The following is a 12,409-nucleotide window of genomic DNA, read 5'->3' on the forward strand; positions in this document are numbered from 1 at the left end:
CTGTGTACTATTAAATAGAACGCAGTGTTCATTAAAATTCAAAAGTACTCTCCAATACAGGACTCTGTATAAAAGAATAAGTGGTTCATAATGGAAGGAGGATAGTACTACATAATTGTATACATATTTACACAGGATCTGTTAGTGTAGTCATCAACAACAAAGATTAGTATATAAACTCAGTGCTTTCAGCACCTGGATGTGCAGGGGCTATATTTGCCACATAAATAAACATCGGTACAAAAGGGGGTGGTGATGGACGGAGCATCTGAATCAATCAAACACTCACATTCAGTCAAAAGATCTGGGTTTAATCCATCACCGTTCTTTAGCCCGCTATGCGACCCCAGTTCAGACATGGCTATATGCAAATCAGTCTGACCCTGTGCCTCATGGGAACAGTCCAGCCTGAACTGCCAAGCCATGTCTTCCCTGGACCGGAAACAAGTTTCCGAGGACCGGTTTCTGGCATTCCAGCCGTCTTCAGCCCGGCTTGCTTGAATCCAGTGGCAAAGTGAGCAAGGGACTCACGTCTGAGCATACCCTGCCACACTTATGGCGGCCAAAAGCGGTACAAAAGGGGGTGGTGATGGACGGAGCATCTGAATCAATCAAACACTCACATCCAGTCAAAAGATCTGGGTTTAATCCATCACCGTTCTTTAGCCCACTCTGCCACCCCAGTTCAGACATGGCTATATGCAAATCAGTCTGACCCTGTGCCTCATGGGAACAGTCCAGCCCGAAACTGCCGAGCCATGTCTTCCCTGGACCGGAAACAAGTTTCCGAGGACCGGTTTCTGGCATTCCAGCCGTTTTCAGCCCGGCTTGCTTGAATCCAGTGGCAAAGTGAGCAAGGGACTCACGTCTGAGCATACCCTGCCACACTTATGGCGGCCAAAAGCAGTACAAAAGGGGGTGGTGATGGACGGAGCATCTGAATCAATCAAACACTCACATCCAGTCAAAAGATCTGGGTTTAATCCATCACCGTTCTTTAGCCCACTCTGCCACCCCAGTTCAGACATGGCTATATGCAAATCAGTCTGACCCTGTGCCTCATGGGAACAGTCCAGCCCGAACTGCCAAGCCATGTCTTCCCTGGACCGGAAACAAGCTTCCGAGGACCGGTTTCTGGCATTCCAGCCGTCTTCAGCCCGACTTGCTTGAATCCAGTGGCAAAGTGAGCAAGGGACTCACGTCTGAGCATACCCTGCCACACTTATGGCGGCCAAAAGCGGTACAAAAGGGGATGAGATTCCGTGTATTTCTTCCACGGATTCGAAACGCGTTGGCAGAATAGATTGAAACATGAAACATACAGGATTCATTGCTGTTTTGTATTAATACTTTGAATGGTTTTGTGTTCTTCGATTTCTTCTTTGAACGTGTCTCTATCATTGAGTTGAAATATTGTTCTTTTTGAATATGTGCAAAGACTGATGGTTTGCTAATTGTTCAATAAGATAAGGTGTATAATATCATTTTTGTTTGTTCAATATATAGTTATGTATATGTGATTTTTTTGTATTTTGTACATGTTGAGTGTCTTTCTCAAACAGAGGATTATTTTTGTTCAAGTATTTAAAATTTCTAAGTAAAGGGTATAAATAAAATATACCGAACAAATCTGGAATTTAGTTCTATTTGTTTGCTCAGATTGTTGAGCTTTTGAAAAGTGGTGGGGTTGGCATCTTGTTCTTCCAAATTATAATATACGGTCCAGCTGACCCTACGTCCCGGGACCTACCTCCTTAAATATTTACAGCTACAGCGGCAACACCCTTGCTCAGTGATGCGATGGCTGCGACGGTGACACTCTCCTCCGATGTTGCAAGGCGTTTCTTGTGATGCGATGCAATGCGACAGCTACTGCGGCGACATCCTTGTTCAGTGATGCGACGGCAGCGGCTGCGACGGCGACACGCTTCTTCTTTGTGAGTCGCGATTCCAACTCCTTGCGACAGGCAGTCTCTCAGAAGGCCCAAAACAGCTGCAGGCACTTCCAAAGAACTCTTGGGGAGCTGGTGGTTGAAGCATGTTGTCCCTGAGACTTCAGCAGGAGGCAAGCTCTTCTCTCAAGCCCTTGGAAATCCTTCACAAGTTGAATAAAGCACACAAAGTTCCTTTCTCCTTTCTTTGGCAGTCAGGCAACCACTGCAGTCCAATTCCCCCAAGCAGCACTTCAGCTTAGGGATAGTCTCTCCTCAGTTTCCTCTGGTTCCTGTCCTCAGCAAAGGTTTCTTCTTGTTTCCCAAAGTGATCTAAAGTGCTGGGGTTTGGGACCCCTCTTTTATACACAGTTTATCTTTGTTCTCTGAAGGCAGAGAGGCCTTTGCGTAGTCTAAACCAGTTCCGGTCAGTCCTGGAGCACTCTGTTGACATGACTCCTTCTTTCCTTTCCCAGTGCAGGGCAGAGACATCAGACGCGCCAAAGGATGTGGAGCCAGCATTGTAGAGGGAAGGCACAGCCCTATTCAGGTCCCAGGTGCAACTCCTCCCTCCCATCTAGATGCAGATCTCTCTATTCACCACTGGGCTGACTCACCCTGTCTCCTGGAATCCCCCAACGCCTGTCACTCAAACTCCAGACAAGGAATACACAACCTGGCAGAGGCAGGCTTGGATAGTAATGTTAGACCTGTCAGCCCTTTGAGTGGTCCTTCCTTATTTTTCTCCCTTTCTGCCTTCTATTTTAGCGTCCACTGATGTTTTTCGGTGTTGACCTTAGGTCTCTGGGTGCCCCATTATTACTAATTAATAATGATGTGCAGGTGCTCTTTTAAAATGGGGGAGAGTAGGTGCTCCTTTACAAAATGGTGGCCTATCAGCTGTCACCTCAGAGCCTTGGGTCATAGGATGACATGAGGGGTTCCAGAACCTTCTGGTCCACTCTAGTCACTCAGGGCCCAGGCTATGTGGAGAGTCCAGTCAGGAGTTAAGGCTATTAAGTGGGGAGGTTGTTGCACTGAGGGGGATCTAATTGTCCTTAGGGGCTACTACCGCTGTCTGTTGATGCTGCCCCCTGCGCGTTGACCTAGCCCTGCCATTGACAGCTCTGTGGGACCACTTCACTCCTTTTGTACCCTTCGTGAGAGAAATTCTGGACTGACTCTGGGGTGTGAGGGCAATCGATCTGGCAGCTGGGGGTGAGTGCTACTACCCTCATTTTTCCTCACCCTTGCCGTGCCGCCGCCTGGAGCCCTAGTTTACCTAGATTCTTGCTGCCCTGTCAAAATCGCCCAAAGCCTGCCTCTCCAGTGCGGGTGTGGAGTCTGCCGCAGACCCTGGTGTGACCTGCACTCTCCTGCGCACGCCTTACCTTTCTGCCGCTAGCCTGCCTGAAATCCCTGCAGCGGGGTTGATGGGATCCGGAGCTAGTGGTGCTTTTGTCCCCGGTCCTGGGGTGGGTCAGAGGCGTGGCGCGGGCACTGCTGAACCGCCGAGCCTCCGCTGAGGAGATTCTGGGAGGCCGGCGTTAGGGAGAGAAGCGCCGCTTCAGCGGGGTGTGAGTCAGGTGACCGGCCGAGTTGAAGCCCCGCCCCAGCGCTGACAGAGGAGAGCGCCGGAAGGTGAGCTGGAAGGAGGCCGAGGGAGGAGTCTACCTTGAGCGTGGAGTGGAGTAGCGCGGAGACAGCCGGAAAGACTGTGGCTGACGCGCTACTTGTCCCCAGGGGAGGAACCAACCTCCGTGGGCCTGTCCCTGCTGATACCGGACACAACTGCCTTCGGGGAGCCAAATGAGGGAAGGCTTGTCCCCTGAGCTGTTGGTCTACCGGAGCAAGTGACAGTGCTTCTGAACTCAAGTAAGCTGGGGCTGGTGGGAGGGAGGACGCAGCACACTGAGATCCTCGCCGGGCCTTGACATTGATCTGTCTCCCTGGCCCCATTGGAGGTAGTGAATGTTGGGCCAAGGGAAGTGAAGAGAAGAGCTACACCATAAAAGGAGTTTCCCTAGTCTACCAAGGGACTGCTACTATCCGCTACAGCCAGCCTGGAAGTAGCGCTAAGCAAGTAATAAACCTAGGGCATGTTTACTTACTGAAAGTGATGGGAAGCCATGCCTAATTAGTAGTGGGAGCCTTGGTACATTGCTGGAATTAAGAACTGCTTACCTTAAGTGGATGTATTACGCAGTCGATTTAATACTTGTTTGATTTAATGTAATGAACTGCCTTTCCTTATAGTGAATGTTGTGAGAATTCAATACATATCTGACTTATTGTTTTAGCCTGCCTTCATCACTCAAGGTATTCAACTGTTCGATTACTTATCAAAGTACCATTGCTGCATAGCTGCCACTAGAACCTGCTTCCTATCAGTTGTGTATTGAAATGAGTCATTTTTGGTAATGTATCTTTACATCTAACCTGCTTCTAGTGCTATGACAAAATAAGGCTCGCTTAAGTAATGAAATCTTATGTCATGACATGCGTTTACAAGTGCAGGTGATCCAATGGTAATGTCTGAAATGTTGATTTATTAAATTGTGATGCAACTGAAAACCCAATTGAAAGGAAAGATAACGCTTTTCTACCTTTTCTAAAAAAAAAATGGTTTGGAGTCATTTTTGGTGGAGGTGCACTGGATTGCTGTGGTGAGTGTGATGCAAGTACAACACGATTGCCTTGAAGTTAGGTCTTGTCACTCTGTGCCAGGCTACCCTTGGTGGACCGGTGACCCCGGGTCCAACAAGTTAGACGAGAAAATACCTACTTTCTAAAAGTGGTATTTTCAAACACAGAATGTTAAATTCAACTTCACTAAAAGATGTATTTTATCATTCTGAGTTCAGGCATACTAAACTCGAATTTCTACCATGTTCCCTGAGTCAGTTAGGATTATAAGATGTAATAACTGCCCATTCTGGCCTAGGTAGCCTTGCAATAGTGAAAAACGAAAATGGATGTAATTCACTATTAGGACAGACCACACAGATCAGGGCTTGTCCTACTTACAATACACCCTGCCCTTGGGCCTACCATAGGGGTGTCTGATATGAAGAAGAGGGAAGGTTTAGGGACTGGCAAGTGGGTGCACATGCCAAGTCAACATGGCAGTACCAGACTGCACACAGGCTCTGTCATGGAAGACCTGAGACACACTTCTACAGGCTGCTTCTGTGGGTGGCACAATCAGTGCTGCAAGCCCACTAGCAGCATTTGCTTTTCAAGCCCTGGGCACACTCAGTGCACTGTACTAGGGTCTGAAAAGTAAACCAAACCAGCCAAGCATGGAGTCACTAATCCATTTATCAATTTACCATGGGGAGAGCATATGCACTTTAGCACTGATCAGCAGTGGTAAAGTGCCCAGAGTCATAAAACCGACAAACACAGGTCAGAAAAAATACCAAGTACAACATGCATCATAACTATTTTTCCAAGTAATAGACAGGTTTCCAGGCACTTCAAGAAAAGGAGGTAGAGGTGAAACAGACTGCATAGTAGCTAAAAGTAGGGAAAAAAGAGAACATACCCCCGAAATTGAAGAAATTGAGGGGAGAGAGACACCAGTAAAACAATAAGGAAAAAAAAACAAGAACACATCTAGAAATACCGTTGCATACATACAAAGAACCAGGTGTGTATCAACGTGGAAGAATGTGGTTGTCTTAGGGTAGTTAACAGTAAACCAAGACTGACACACAAGGTGTGTGTGTCACCATTGTACAGATTAAAAATACAAAGGTACTTGACTGGTGTGTATGTCACCAAAAAAGTCAGTGGGAGACATACAAGTAGAGAACTGTTAAACAGAGGGTGTGCATGTCATGGACACTTACTGTAGACTTGTAGAGATACCATAGCAGCAAATGACACACCAAGTGTGTGTTTCACTGATACTTACAGAAAACCTTGAACACAGAACCTCGCATGAAAAGAAAGTAGGCACACAATCTGTGCGTGTGAAAGCAGGTGTGCAAAGGAGACTCCAACAGCTTTAAAGATGATCAGCAAATCACACACAAGGTGAGCGTGTCACCGATGTGAAGGTAGGTGTGCACTTGAGACTTCAACAGCTTTAAAGATGAACAGCAAATGACACACATGTTATACGCGTCACCAACATATACTGCAACCTACTTTAATATGAAATAAATGACTTCCTATAGCGGTGCTTTTGATAAACTTGAAATGACACACACAACGTGTGCGTGTCACGGTCAGTAGCGGTAGACTGATTTATTGCTGTGCGTGAATAACCACAAAACGCATTGGCAGAAAGGTAAACCCAACTTGCTCAAAACTTTATTGGCGTTGACACTGTGTGAAAAAAAAGAAAAATTCCATTGCTGCCTTGGTTTTGATTCGCAAATACCCAACTCAAAATGTACGCCACGCTTAAACCACTTGAAAGCAGCGAATACAAATGAAGCTTTGCCGATTTCCGACCGTCAAAATGGCCGCGATGTTGCTGGCTTGATTAACGTATACCCTACGTCGACCCACTTCAGTTAGCGGTTAAGCTGCTGCTGTAAATGATGTGAGCTGTGCTCACACACTACCTCAAAATGCTTGCCCCCAGATCCGCAATGGCTGTCTGACATGATGTCGTGATCTCGCTTCAATCCGTATTGCCACCGTAAACTTCCAAAACCGGATACTAGAAGAGGAGCGAAGAAAGACTGCGTGGATCCAGCAGTCCTCTGTCAATCGTCGCCACACAAATGTAGTAATGAGGTCGCAGGAAACGCTGGTAAGTGGAGCAGGAACGCTTTATTTATGACGAGGACTGCACAGTAGCCAGCACCGGGGAGGCACAGGAAACAACTGTCCACTATTTCAAACCACAAAGTTCTCAGGTGCTGTTGTGGAATGCACACATGCATGAACTCATGAGGAGTGAGCATTCCACAACAGAGAGAAAGACAAGGAGAGACCACTACATTGTGCAAACTCACAGGGCATAACTCTTGACAATAATCTCAAAAAGCAGAAGCACATCAGTGCCACCACTAAAGGAACAAATCAACCAAAGAATACTCTAAGAAAATGAAAACCTTTCCTCCTCCTGAAAGACTTCAAGCATGCAGTTCAATCTCTAGTGATTCCCAGATTGGACTACGGTAGCGCAACACTCTCTGACTACCCAGATCCAAACTGGCTCCTCCAGCACCTCGCTCAACTCTGCTGCTAGGCTCATCACTGGCTCAAAAGATACAACCACATCACCTCCATCTCAAATGCCTCAACTAACTCACTTACGAAGGAAGAATCCAGAAAACAATTGCCTGGATAACACATAAGGCCCTCCACTACACTACCCCTAGATATCTTGTCCAGAAGCTCGAGATCCCTTGTGGCTCTACATCATCCAGAATCTACAACACCTTACTTCTGAAAACCTCAGAGATCCCACAAGGAAAAAAAAACTACAACCAATCTTTCTCTGGCATTTCCCCAAGAATGTAGAACAAATTACCTCCTGAAGTTAGAATGGATTCCTCAATCAAATCCTTCAAAAAATCAGTCAAAGTACTTCTTCTGAGCAAATGTCTTTGCTAGTCCCCAAGACTCTATTTTCTTCAGTCGCATGCATTATTATTTATCACTGGATACCCTAATGTGTTTGTCTTATCTTCACCAACATTAGCCTTCTGCTTCTCAACACTGCCTGGTAATTGCAGTTGTCTGGCTATGATATTCTGTTTTCATTCGTTTATTCCCCCTGCTCTCTGACAATGGTTAAGATTCTAAGCTCCATTATACACCCGTCTTTACAATGGATATGTTTCCTTCATTTTCTCCTTGGGTCTAATTCTGCTAGAACTGTTACACCAGTATTTGGTCAGATTTGCAACTGAGCTTCACAATTTAAATATTTCCGATCATGATTTGTGATAATTGATGAAGCTTTTCTCTGGTTATCTCTTTTCTATCCCTTTTATCAGAAAACAGAATGCCTATCACAGTGTGTTGCTTTGGACTCAACTCTCTCATCTGAAAAGTTAGGACACTATGGTCAACCTTTAAAATGGACAGATTTCTAAATTGACCGGTTGGATATAGTATGCAAAGATCAAATCCAACTCATGTCAAGCTATATGTATAAGACTAAGTAATACATTTTGGTAGATATAGTAGCATAAAGTCCACTAACTTGATTCCTTGGCGCTGCTGGTTGGAACCCAAATGTAAATTAACATCCACCAGCATATTATTTACCTGCAATCTCTAATTAAATGTAACTAAAAAAAGGTATACTCTAATTTTGCATTGCATCATACACTTTAGTGCTGGATTAGAGCTTATACTGCAGTGAAGGGTTAGGTATTAAAACGCTTCATAACAATATTTTTTTTTAGTACCTTTAACTTGTAAATGTGATTCACCTTCACCCCTTCCTCTATTTGTGGATCTATTTCATCTTTTTTCTATAATTAGAGTGTCAAGTATACCATTTCAGGTGTTTATAAGCTGTGTGTAAGTGATAATAGGAAATTTAGTCATAAATAGAGACTGCTTACTTCACATTAATTAGTCTTCATCACACCTGAACATAATTTTTGAAATGTGTTTGAAACTATGGGTCCTTCTTAATTCCTAACTCTGTGATCATTTTAGGGTGTTAGCATGAAGACTATTGGAGTCTAATGGGGAAAATATATAAGAACAATGTGTTTTGGGCACCCCTTTGTTCTTGGCCAACACATGATGAATCACTTTGTGACAATTCATCTAACGGCACCAAAGATATACCCAGACCAAAAATTCCATTTCCTATCTTGAGAAGAATATATATGCTTGTGGGGATTTTCCACCTGAAAACAAACAAAATATAACTATCTTTCTTATCTCTCTTTCTCATTCCATGTACGAATCTATATCTATGGGGCAGATGCGTGAAATTTTTATTTTGCATTTCCTAAATAGCGATTTTGTAGGAATCGCTGTTTAGGAAATGCACAATGGTATGTGCAAAATTTGTGATTTCCTAATAGCGATTCGCTATTAGGAAATCACAAATAGGAAATGCTATTGCATTCACACCTATGGTGATTTCCTATTAGGAAATTACAATTCAGGAAATCCAAATCCAGGGTTGCCTCTGGGCTTTAGGCCCACATGGAGGCCCCCCGAAATTCATAGTACATAGGGCATATGCGCGCCTCATTTCACATTAAAAAAATGTCTTACTGGGCCAAAATTGTGATTTGGTCCATTAAGAAAAGGCAAAACCTTTCATACATTTGACCCTATAAAGCTATGGTGAAAGATAATGACAGAAAGAGAAAAGGAGGAGAGCTAATACCTAAAGAGTAACCATGTAAAATGGCCAAATGTTGCCATTGAGTGGTTTGGTGATATCATAAACCATGAGAATGAATGATGAATGATTAGTAAATGTCACCAGAACCCTAACATTACAATATTGCAACATTTGACCACATTGCAAATGTTATCCCATATATATTTTATATTATGTGTTGACTTTGAGGTAGTTATATTGAAAAGGCAGTATCTTGGAAGTGAAGCCAACAGTGAGCACTGATTGGAATTAGAATGCTTAGGCTTTGTTTACCATTAATGAATAAAAAGTTGATAAAACTATGGCCAATGTTCATGCCAGTGGATTTATTTGATTCTGCAACTTTTTTCTATACCGCATAATATTGGATTTACCAGCTTACCGGACAAATAATTAGAATGATTAGGAGATTTACAAAAAATGTTTCTAGCTCAACTGGGTGAAAATATTATGAGCAGAAAATGTGATACATAATTTGTGTTTTTCTGATGAATTATTTGATCCTCTATGCCACATAATCCTAGTATCTCTCACAATGCTAAAGCTCTGCAAAGTAGTTATAGGGCAGTCATTATGTTAATATAATGCGTATTTCACAGGCAATCATGAAATATTTCCAATATTACTTAGGTCCAGGGAACTATGTGTATTTATAATACTGAGTTTTTTAGAATACAAAAATGTGTGTGTGCGTATCTATGAGTGTATACATAGTTGTGTACGGCTGTAGGATCTATGCAAAACAAAGAGAAAGCTCTCCGTGTCAACATTAATTACAGTTACACCTTAGACATTAAAAAATCTAAAGCAAATTTGAAAAAAAGCATTTCATTAATTAGTTTCTATGAAATGGTAAATGCCACTCATCTTGTAAATTTGCATTAAACAGTGTGGATACATGGTTTCTCATTAATGAGATTCTATGAAATTGTTTTCCTATGAAATAAATGTAGCTGACAAAGACAGTGTCTGCACCGGCCCTGCAGTGGCTCACCTGCCTAATTTAAAATTCCCCACTTGTTCAACAGAGAACTTCAACCGACAGTGCTTTCACTGATGCAACAGGAAGACCAGGTTTGGCGAAACTACACAATGTGGGTTAGATTCTGTTATTGCAAACTGGTCACCATTTTTTTCTCCAAAATATAAAACCCCAATCTGATGTCCCTAATCAATGTCTTGTTTAGCTGGGAGTTTTCTCACAACACATAGGAGACATTAATGTTTTTTTTCTGACAGTGGTCAACTTGTGTTGTTGATTCCTGGCACGCAAATGTGTGGAATTCGTCATGGTTGATGGAATTAGTATTTCATGCCCCACTCTAATAGTTTGACTCTAAGACACTATGGACCTGATTTCGACTTTGGCAGACTGGTTACTACATCACAAACATTACGGAAGTTCCATCCCCCGATTACAAGTGCATAGTATCCAATGGTACTTGTAATACAGCAGACAGAATATCTATCAACTTTGCGATGGAGTAACCCATCTGCCAATCTCTAAATTAGCTATATCGACTACCAAATCTCAGCGACTGCCGACTGACCCACTGTTACGGTGTTTCTGACAGTCGAAGTGGCTTGGACTTCACCGTTAGAAGCACAATGGTTCATCCACTTCAATCTGCGGTGGAGAACCACAGGTTGGGCAGACAGGACATCTGAATCTTTTTCGTGAATGTCTTGCTATTGTCCATCACTGAAGAAGACCTTAAGACAGAACTCTGTTGTTTGCTCAGGATGCAACTTCGGTGCCTGGTCTGATTGTTCTTCTGTGTGTGTTATGTTATTTTTTACTCCTTTGCTCACACTCTGACTCTCACTTTGCCACTGTTAGTCAGAGACTCAACCATTGGCGTAAGATTCATGTAACATCCTTGTTTTTGGTTTTCAAAGGCAAATTGGCCAATTTGTTTCTATTGTACGTTGCACATATATACTATGAATGAATGAATGAGTGTTTATTTCTATCGCGCTAAGGAAACTTAGCCCCAAGGGGCATCAAGGCGCTATCAGATGGAGAGGACAGAAGCATAACCTGAGGCAGAACAAAAAAAAAAAAGTAAAAACGCTGATAGTATCAAAATTAATGAGCTGATGAGAACAGCCATGTTTTTATAAGTTTGCGAAAGATAATCAGGGAAGGTTGTCTAGCAATTTCCGGCGGAAGCGATTTCCATAATTTAGGAGCCATCAAGGAAAATGCTCTACCGCCCCATCTCGCCTTGTTAACCCTCGGAACTGTGAGCAGATTTTTTGAAGCAGATCTAAGGCATCTGCTGGGGGTATGAGATGCCAATAGGGATTTAACCCCTTCGGGCCTGATCCAAAGAACGCACTATGGGCAAAACAGAGAATTTTGAATAATATTCTCGCTTGAATCGGCAACCAGTGCAGTTCTCTTCTAGCCGCCGTCGCTGACGATCGCCTAGGCAAATTCAGAACTAGCCTGGCAGCCGCATTATGAGTTACCTGTAGTTTTTGGATCGCTTTCTTATTTATACCACCGTAGAGAGCGTTACAATAGTCGATCCTGGACAATACCAGGGCGACCGTAGATTGTTTACGCGCCTCAGGGGATAAGAAAGGGGCTATCTTCTTTAGGGCCTGAATGATGGAGCAACAGGTGCCAACCGTTTTATTGACCTGTAGATCAAATGACAGGGTAGGGTCTATAATTACGCCTAAATTCTTAGCGAATTTGGCCGGGCGAGGGCATTCGCCCAAGGAGGTAGGCCACCATTCCTCACTCCACAGATCTTGATTCCCACTAAATACCAGAACCTCGGTCTTCTCACCGCTGAGCTTGAGAAAGTTCCTTATCATCCATGATGATACTGATTCCATACAGGTCTTGAATTTTGCAGCACAGTCTTGCCCCGACTGAGTTGGTGAGACAATGATCTGTGTATCATCGGCGTTGGATAACACCTGATATCCAAATGCATTTATTATTTTGGCAAGGGGGGTCACATATATGTTAAACAGAACCGGGCTTAACGCCGAGCCCTGTGGCACTCCACATTGCACCGCCTGAGTGGGGGACATAAAGTCGCCAAGTTTCACTTTTTGCTGTCTCTGGTGCAAAAAAGAGGACAGGAGACTCAGGGCACTCCCTTCGACCCCTATCCCCCTCAGTCTGTCCACAAGAATA

The sequence above is a fragment of the Lissotriton helveticus genome, chromosome 8 (assembly GCF_964261635.1).
Source record: "Lissotriton helveticus chromosome 8, aLisHel1.1, whole genome shotgun sequence".
NCBI lineage: Eukaryota > Metazoa > Chordata > Amphibia > Caudata > Salamandridae > Lissotriton > Lissotriton helveticus.